Genomic DNA, 11,038 nt, shown 5'->3' with positions numbered 1-11,038 from the left:
ATTTATGAATTTAAAGGGCAATATATTGTGGGATTTTTTCATATGTTGTAATTTAAAACACAATTTCAAATAACACATATTGACTTTCTAAAAATATACCTTCTATATTATATTAATTCAATAATATTCCAATAAAAAGTAATTATATCAAATTTTCCTGCGTATTGCACGGGTCTGCGACTAGTTACTATAAAAATGAGTTAGTGTGCTTGCTTATTATTTTTAAGGAAATAATAATAATGTTTTAAACTAGGTTTATAATACATTACATAACCAGAGTACAACTACAAAAGAGCCTAACCTTTATAATTGTAAACTAGAGTTATAAACTGCGGACACTAGACACACACAACTAATGTGGGATAAACATCCGTATTTTTTTTTAGTAAATAATAATACTTATTATAATACACATGAAAATAATAATAGTGTTTTAAACCGAGTTTATAATATATTATATAACCAGAATACAACTACAAAATAATCTAATCTTTATAGTTGTAGACTGAAATTATAAATAATGGAATACTACACCCAAAACCAATTTGAAATTGAATTTATATCTTGTTTCCATTAGATTTTCAGAACATTAAATGTCACTTATACTTCGGATAAAGACTTTAGACTTGTAGACTCCAGCTAATACGTACCTTTCTGGCATTAAATGTCACTTATTTCTATAATTCTATGTGATGTCACTTTATAAAACAAAATAAAATTATCAGTTGAAGATTGTAGAAGCAAAACTCTTTTGTTAAGGAAAAAAAAACACCGACAATTATAACGATATAATAGATAATATATTTTAGGTGTGAGCTGTTTAGCCTATTCATCACGCGGTAGCCCTTCCATTATACTTTATTATGATAATTCGTTTAACGCATTAAAAAAAAAAAAAGAAGAAGGTATTTGACTTTCAATTTTTAAAACTTTTTACAGGTATACTAGAGTCAGCGAGTTTGACTTTTGTATCATATATATCTATTGGATTTTCTGAATAAATTTCTTAATTAATTCTAGCTTCGTTTGGGATCATACAAAAGTTGGATGGTCATGATGGTCTTGTTAGAATATTAGTTCTAGCCTCGTTTGGGTTTATACACTGTTTTTTACTTACAAGTGAAAGTAATAAGGAGATCAAAATTTTAGTTCTTTATTTCACAAAAAAGAAAAAAGAAAAAAGCAATATCTAATGTTCAAATACAGTAAAGTGTAAGGACATTTAACGTTCAGATTTACCATTTTCTATTATAACTACTGAATTTAAATAATAATTTAAAAAAAAAAAAAAAAACAGTGGAACTTTTTTTTTCTTTTTTTTTTGGTTAGTACTCAGTGGACCAATACATGCAGCAAACAGTATATCATACCTTGCACTTGTATTAATTTATTTCTATTCGAATTAGGTTAAGGGTATATATAAAAGCAACTTGTGTATTATAGTTTGTTGACGCACTAATTTCTCTTTCTCTTTATAATAATACTATTAACTATATCATTCACATATTAATAGAATGACTTGTCTCACCCTCTTTTAAAATATTTGAGTGAAGTTTATAGTATACTTTTGTGTCAAAACTCTTCTTTTTTTTTCTTTTCTTTTTTTTTTCATTTTTTGCTGGGTAATTTGTTATTGCGGGGGCTCGAACCCCCGAGTTAACGGACACAGAAGGTACCGGATACCACTCAGGCAACTAGGCCCGGTGGTGTCAAAACTCTTATTTGCTCGCTCGGTATTTGACTATTTGTACGCGCCCTTGTTTCTGGCCAAACCCCTCAAGAGCAATGCTACACAAAAAAAAATTAACATATGTTTTCTCAACCCTCACAGTCACACCCAACCTTATGATAAGCTTCCCAACAAGGAGGGTAGGATGGTACAGAAGCATAATGCGTCCCTGGGTACGTATTGTACTGAACTAGAATTAGTCTTATCCTACCCCCACCAGTACTCCTGCTCCTCACTGTAACTAAAACTGTAGATTCAATGGTACAAGAACTATTTATAGTCAATTTAACAAGCTGCCAAAATCTATTCAATCATTATTCAGCCAAAAAAAAAAAAAAAAAACCCTATTCAATTGTGATTGTGTCAGCTATTGCAAATGAAGAGAGAACTGATGAGTTTATATACTAGACCTGTACAAAATGGACAAAATTTTTTTTTGAACCAAGTTCATTGTGTAGCCCATAAATCAGATGGGATTTTAAAAATAATAATAATAATAGTAGGCACACGAATTGTATTTATTTTTATTTTTTATTGATAAGTTATACATATTACATGCAGTATATTTGTGATGATTATATTTATATATAAAGAATTTTATACACGAATTAAAGAGAAGAACCAATATCACTCAAATCATTGAAGTCATAATACGTATACAAAAACCTATTTTTATGTCTTATAGCCTGATTACTACATGTCTATATTTGGGGGTTTTAATGCTTTATTGAAATTGGCTTAATGGTCCTCAAACGTATTAAACTACATAAAATACAACATCATTTGTTTTTGTGAGAAATTAAAATACAATATCATTAAAGGTACACACAACTATCACAATGTACAACTACTACATAAACAAATGTATCATTAGTTATTTAAAATGTGCATTCCTTTAATATTTGATATTCTTAAGTGCACCTTTAAAGGCGCCTGTTAACAAATATGTAGAATAATTCAACTTTTAAATAGTTGTAATTAGTAAATTAAATCTAGATATGTTAACAATTTTTTTTTTTTTTTGAGAAGAATTTTTATATTTGGTTAAAAGAATTTTGTACATTGCATTGGTTAGTGACCAGTTTCTCTAATTTCAAGGAAAACAAAAGCTTGAACCACTATAGGCCCTTGATTTCCTGAATCTTGATTGTTCACCTTGTACTTTGTCCAGGAGCATATATTGCACAAATAGTTAGAACTTGTGGCATAACATGAGAGTCTTCCTTATTCTACTTTATGTGACCCACTAATGAATGCTTACTATCTGTGATACCACTACATCATATGTGGGATCCACCAACAAACTTACCATTTTTGATATCTCTTGATAAGAAGATGATACTTTAGAAAGACTCCAATTTAGAGGTTAATATAACATATAGAAACATCACTTGAAGCTCATCAACTTGAGTTTAATAATATTATATTAACTACTTATTCTTCTCATTTGTATCCAATGTGAGACCTTTACTACTTAACTAATCACATCACTCAGACGTGAATATTACAAAAATTCGAAACTAAAGGTAGAGATCTTCACAAGATTTATCCAAAATTTAAGACTTCACTAAGTTTGTACCTTGAGTTTGAGGAAAAGTGTTAAAAATAGTTTGGATTTATAAGTTTATTGTTTATGTTGGCCAAAGAGGCCTAATTGTGTTGTAAAGCTGATGTACACTTAATCCAAACTCTTAGAACTCTTGTATAAATCCTACTAGGGTTCATTGTACAATAAACCATGCTAATCTCAAAGATATAACTATTAGGGTTTGTGAGATCATATGTTAGTAAAACCTATAAAAGAATTCTTGCATACCCAAGGCATATTCCAATTATGAGTCATGATTTAGACACACTTTTTCTTTTCTTTTTTTAGTTCTTTGTTCAACGACAAGTATGTGAGGATGTGGAAGGTTGCCTCTGAATTGTAAGCGCATTGGCCAGCCAGCATAACTCAGACTTTCCAAACCAATTATTTCATCAAAAACTCTATAATTCATGCTGGTCCTGCTAGCAGTTAGCAAATTCAAGACGCATAAGGGTGATTTCTTTACCTAATTAACCAGCCACAGAAAAATAGGAAAGAGACATATTTAACTCTACTAGCATATTTGGCATTGTGATAAATAATCACTTTCGTAAATAGTGAACCAATCAAACACAAATTAGGCTTAGGACTACTATTTGTAACATTCCCAAAACAAGCAAGCATGACTAGCCCCTCCAAATCAGCCCACTCTTTGATTTGGACTAGGGCAGGCATTGTGAAATGGACTGGCTTTTTAGCCTTTAGGACAGCCATCTACCACATGACCCACAAAAACTCTCTAGTCCCAAGTCAGTCTGAACACGAAAAAGTCATGCTACATGGCTTGACAATACTGTCACATATAGACATATATAGATAACTCAGCTTGTGTTTCACGCTCATGAACTTGCAATTCTGTCCCAAATTCTTAATTAAACCATACAAATAATGTATATTGCTTACCATAGTAATGACTTTTTTTCCCAAGAAAAACATTAAAGAAAAAGAACACACATTTTCGACTTTGGGGCAACGAAGAAAGTCCTACAATTACAACTCCTCCATAAGACATTTCCTTGTTATTCAACAAACCCATTCCATAATACTCGGTTTTCTCCTACATTATCGTTTACCTGCTCCGAATGTCGGTCTTACTATTATGCTCAATGTATTTATGGATTAGTATTTCAACGGTTGTGATGATTTGACATTTGACATGGAATAGGTCATTATATATATATATATATATATATATATATATATATGGCTTACGAAACCAATTGACAAATGAAACATGTTCAACACGTAATCCTCGTTCAAAGCCACGACGTAGACCCTTTAATTAATTCTTTATATTTTTCCTCATTCCCTTATGAGAAATTAAAAATAGTAGAATATTGGTTATACTTGTGTACGTAATGGTATAAGCAAAATAGTTTTTTTTGTTTTTTTTTCAAAGATAAAATAAGCAAAACAGTTTAGTCGTTTAGATCATATTGAAAGTTTGAAATCTGTAACTTGGTACCCATTGAATTTGATCTGGTAGAATCAATGAATAGCGCGATACGGCACGCATAATCTGAAGACTTTTATGTGATTTAACATATAATTTTATTGAAACGACACAAAGAAAAGAATTGTGGTCACCACTGGGATTATACACTGAGATCCACGTGTCTATCAGTGTCAAGTTGAATGTTAAACAAGGATTTGTGGACCCTATGAAGCTTGTTTTCTTTATATGGGAACTTCGCACGCAAAAGATTCCTGCTAATTTTCTTTTTTTCCTAAAGAAATTTTAAATGAAGAATTCAATCATTCATGCACATTTTAAAAAATTACAATTCAAAAAATTAGAAAACAAGTTGGTTTTTATTCGAGATAAAATTGAACTACCCAAAGACTATTATTTCTATATGAATTTAGACAATTACATTGTTTGAAAACTAGTATTACCCGATGAGGACTAGCAGATAAGTATGGGAACTTATTTCAATCTTATTCAAATTATATTCCATCCTATAAGATTACTAACACTAATCTAATCTGAATTCTGAATACCCAGCTAAGCTTATCATATATCAAATTTTCCTTTTATTTAAAAAAACGGTGAGTTTACTAATTTTTCCTATCATTTACAAAGAAAAAAAAAATTGATGCAACCCCTGTCATAAATAACACGCTTGTATAGCCATCATAGGAAGTGACTAATATTTTTTATGTGATCCATCGATATATCTATTCCATCTCATCAAAAAGTTAGATCACCACAAGTTGTTTCCTCATTCATAAATCTGATAGCATTATTTTGAATTTGAAGGCTTAGATTCATAAATCAAGTTTGATCCAAGATCCTTAAATCTGTAACAGATAACATATTCAAACATTACCATACATTCTTGCCAACTATAAAGTATAAACCCTCGCAAGGAATATTCTTACTAATTTCCACATTTCCAAGGAATTAATTTTCCTTGGAAATTAAACATTGAAGGCTTATGAATTTGGTCTTAAACTTCAGGAAATTAATAAGCTAATGCTACGAAGCCTAGACACACTTTCTAGCAAAAGAAAGTGACCATATATTTTGTGTCCAAATAGCATTTTTCACGTATTCAAATGTGAATATTCTTACTAATTTCCACATTCCCAAGGAATTAATTTTCCTTGGAAATTAAACATACTTCAAGAAATTAATAAGCCAATGTTACGAAGTCTAGACACACTTTCTAGCAAAAGAAAGTGACCATATATTTCGTGACCAAATAGCATTTTCCACGCACTCAACCATGTGTGCCACTGGTCTCAATATTTTAACAACGCGGTGGTGATGGCTGTAGTATTTCCCGGAAAAATCTTTTCAATTTGACTAAAACAAAGAAGATGGAATTAAGGGAAATAAAATTCCAAGTATTATGTCTATGCCGGCACCAAATTCTTGTACTCAAGAAATATTTTATTTTCAAACCGTTGACACTTAAAATTCAATAGTCGTTAGCTTTTGCGTGTGTTTCACCACTCTCCCAATCTCATACTCTTCTTCCTCTTTGTAATGCCAATTACCAAACTCTTTCTGTTTCCCCATGCACACAATATTCACCTATATAAAGTTTAGAGTCTAGACCAACCCTCCCTCTCATTGTCTTGGTAAAAAAACATTTATAACACAAAGTCACAAACATTGATACATACCTTAAACCCTTTCTTATAGCTCCCCAAAGCAACTTCTCCAATGGCTTCTTCTCTTTCTAAATCCCAACATGTTTCACGCAATACTTTTCATGTTATATTTTTCGTTTTCCTTCTAGTTGGTTCTTGCACAGCAACTAGACCTGGTGTGATGGTAATGGTGCACAGAAAATCAACGGTGAATTCGGAGCATATGAAGACTCTCCCGGAAAAGCACCAGACGGGTTTTCGATATCACGACCAGATATTTGGTTTCTTCCCCAGAGGGAACCCCGTGCCGCCTTCCGGGCCGTCTAGGGGGCACAATTCAGTGGTGGACTCTACACACAATTGAGTAAAACAGAGCCTCTCTTTTTTTGTAGTGTTTTATAATTCTATATTTTTTTTGTTTTTTGTTTTTATTTCTAGTTTTCTGAGAGTCTTTTTCATATAAAGGATTGCCTAAGTTTTGAATACGCTATGAAGCTGTGTGATCAGATCGTTAAAGAGCTTATTTTTAAGGCTTTGCGATGTTAAGTTATACTGTATATACAGAGAGATTTTTATTTCTTAAGATGTTAAATTCATTTACACTATGAATTTGTATACTTTTTTTTTTCAATCAAGTGTAGGATTATGATGATCAAATTGAGGTTATTTCAAAGTGACCCCATTCTCTATTTTACATTTTAATCTGCAAAACGTAAGTGATCTTGGCATCTTGCACAGATTAGTTTGGTATCAGATTGAGTGTTTCAACGTACAACCATATCTCTCTCTCTCTCTCTCTCTCTGTGTCTCATTTTGACTTTGAATGGTTTAGTGCAGCTGGCATTAGATCTTGCTTTATTACTGTAGCAGAAAGCAATGGTAAATAAGTCGATAACACAAACTCTATTCAACGTGCCTGGGTGACTTGGTCTCATTTGGAGTCTCACATTGAATATGAAACCTTTTTTTTTAATGAGAATGAATATGAAAATTTTATTTCCTCCATTAATATGTTTTTCACCCAATTCTTTTTCTTTCCCTGCTCCTTGTTCCCTAGAATTAGTTTAATCACATAATTGATTAGTACAGGAACAAGCCAATCATGATGATAACATCTTTATTTCCAGTCATTTTTTTCACGTAGTGCAATGAAATGGATTAAGTTATTGCTAAGATCATATGATATTGAGACCAATTTGGTTACTCTTTCATTTGAGCCATATTTTCCAATTTGATTGAATTTGTTCCAAATGTAATGCCAATCATATCAATGGAACTGTGTGAATTTTAGTGCAGGCTGTGCATCATTTAAGAAATGATAATGAAAATAATAAGATAAATTAAGAGAATATTTTAAGGCATGCCATGAAATACATGCGTCCAAAACTCTCCAAATTATTCAACCACTGAAAGTCATGTCCTCGTCTAATTTCAACGTTGCAATCAGATTACATTTTAATTTTTCAACGAATATTTTTGTTGCCTTGACCATCTAATATATTCAATAAAGAAAGGAGTAGGTTTGTATATAAAACTGGTACGGACTGCCACTTTTTGCAAAATTTTGTGGTAGTTTAAGGGGACAAGTAACATATGCCCCATCCATGCCATAATGTGATCACTCATGGCCTGCAATTGAAGAATTGAACCACTCCACCCCAGCCAAATAAGATGTACTCTACACTTTCCCAGGCCATCCAACAATTTTAATTAATAATCAATTAATTAATCCGGCCAAATGATAAAGTATTAAGCCACTAATTGGGCAATACTATTCATAGATGTTGTATTCATATACCAAAATGTCAGCAGAGGGATAAGCCCAAAAATGGCCAAAGTGATATGCTGATGAAATATCCTTATAAGGCTGACTTTTTGTGTGTAAATATGCAGGGTGGGTCCAAATGCATGCGTATAGGTGAGCCACTTGTCAATGGTTAAGAAAAATTAATTGGAAATTTTGTTCACAACATGGACTCAAAATTCTTGATTATTGCAGTGGATTTGTTTATCATTCTCTCAAGCAATGTCAGCTGGTCAAGGGTGGCATGCCATGCGATCCATGACTTCCTTTTCTACCATTTTTGCTCTTTCATAACCTTCGGTTCTATGCCCTCTTTGCCTCTTATCTTGTAAATGGTTGTGATGCATATCCACAAAGTTCCATGATATAATTAACCGAACTGGTGTTTGGTATCTGTGCTTTTCTGCCAGTATACTTCCTGCTGTTGATTGTAATTTGCAGACAGCTATATTGTTGATGGCAACCACTGAACACATAATATATATAGTGAGCTGTTGCCAGATTTTGGCAATATTAAATTGTGATGGAAGAGGAAAAAGAAAACTCAACAAAAAATAACATGTTTAAATTGTTTTTAGGAGATTGGGAGGGACAAAGAGACTCACAAGAGAGTAAAAGGAGTCGGAAATAAGAATTAACATGATTTGGATTAACGGTTTATATCTAAGACAAAAAGCCATTATATAACTACATCTTTTTTTGTTCTTTTTTTACTAAGCTATATCTTTACTAGTATATGAACAATTATGTTACAATGGACCTAATGTAAAGTATATATATCCTTAAACTAACCCTAAGATTGTAGTACTTGTATAATTACAGGCTTTACTTATTCTATAAGTACATGAGCATATGAGTTGGCAAATATTAGTACCTAAAAAATATCAAATATGGGTTTATAATTCGAGTTGTGTTAGCATTGAGTCTAGTTCAGAAGCTTCTCAAAGACGACAAAATTATGATTTGCTCAAAGATAATGAGTTAAGATTCTTTTACTCATATCTTTTATATCATAACGAAATTCAGAGTTCTAGAGCCACTGTGGTGGTAAGGCAAGTGAAACATTTGTTGAGGCTACCTAGAGAATTTAGCTTCGAATGTTTTGTTAAGTATTCTAAGGTTATTGCTTTTTCTATGGGTTAGATGCCTTAGGGTGATTTTTATTTTGAAATTTTTATTATTATTAATTTTTCATTTTATTATCAAATCTGTGTGCCTTTATTGCTTTCGTTAATCGTTACTATTCTCTGATTTAATGATTGATAATTGTGGTTGAAATACTTGTTTGTACTAATCTTTGGACTCAATTGAATGACACTATAATGACAAATTGGATAAAGGAAGTGCTAATAGCCTAATACATTGGACATAAATAGCATTCAGTCCAAATGTTAAGTAATTTTGGTTGATAATTGACATTATTATATAAGTTAAGGAAGATGGATGATGAATTATATAAGTGCTTAATAAATGTTACATTATTGAGGGAGTCACAACTCACTACACTTCTTTTGAGAAATACTTTGATTTCATTTCACTCTCCTCTCCTTCGAAACTTATCCATACGGATTTCATTTCACTCTTCTGGCCTTCACAAATTATCCATAAGCCGAATAAGATGCTGTGGATGAATCGTTATACTAGCTAAGTTATCAAAATTATTCTTAACAAAATTATATATATATATATATATATATTGAAAAAGCAAATGATAATATCCTCAGAACCTAGGGAGAAAAAATGTAGCACATATCTTCTCTCTAAATTTGTTTTTCATTGGACCACAAAAACACGATCAAGTAATTCTCTGGGCAATCTCCACATTGCTGTTAAAATGTGTTAAGTTTCCAATTTTGACGGAAAATCCAAATCCCAAGAACTTCAAATCTGGAAAGTGAACACGAAAAATTAATACAGTTGTACATTTTGTAATCAAACCTTTATTTTTTTCTTGGAAAGTAATATTGTATTGTCGGGTTGAAATTTTCATTCCTTGGGATTTTGGACTTTAGACTTTTCTCTCACGTGGGGATGTTGTACGGCTTATTTACACCAGTAATCGAATCACGAGGGTGGACATAAACCTCAAGCCATTGACAACCATGGTCACCATAATCATGGTATTTGGAAATATTTGTATAATACACTCCTAAGTTCTAGCTCGTATAAGCTACAATATTGTCTAGAATTTAATCCATGTTGTTCCACGTGGTAGATAAGGCTTGCCACCATTTGGCGTCGCGTTTCATGTGCTATTGAAAGCAATGGCTATAATTTCCATTTCTTTCTTTATGAACCAATTTTAGCTTGGTGGAGTTGGTGGTGATACTGGTGGAAGTATATGCAGTGATACGGGTTAGGACTAAGATAAGGATCTTAAGCTCTCTCAAGGCCACAGTATACCTATAATATAAAGCCTCAATTAGTGGAAATTTACTGCGCACTATAAATACGTATAATTTTTTCAACTCAACTTCACAAAGATCAATTTTAATCTTTTCATATAGTTCAACTTAAGTTACACAGCAACTCTTTAATCTATACTAAAGAGTTTAAAGCAAAGCAAAGCAAACTCAAGAGAAGTCCTAGAAGAAATGGAATGTGATCTTGATCCTATTAGTAGTTGTATCTTGTTAGCTTCTTTCCCTCTCATGGATACAAAGGTAGATCATGTAAACTCGGTGATCATGGCGTTTGTAGTGTTGAAGGCCAATGAGAATGTCAGCCACCCCCAAAAGAGTCCACAATTATCGTCATGGATGCAAATTCTAGAATTGTATAGTGGGGTATATGTTTTTGTGGGTTTAATAATGGATAT

Source organism: Quercus lobata, chromosome 1 (genome assembly GCF_001633185.2).
Source record: "Quercus lobata isolate SW786 chromosome 1, ValleyOak3.0 Primary Assembly, whole genome shotgun sequence".
NCBI classification, from domain to species: Eukaryota; Viridiplantae; Streptophyta; class Magnoliopsida; order Fagales; family Fagaceae; genus Quercus; species Quercus lobata.
This window is presented reverse-complemented; position numbering follows the sequence as displayed.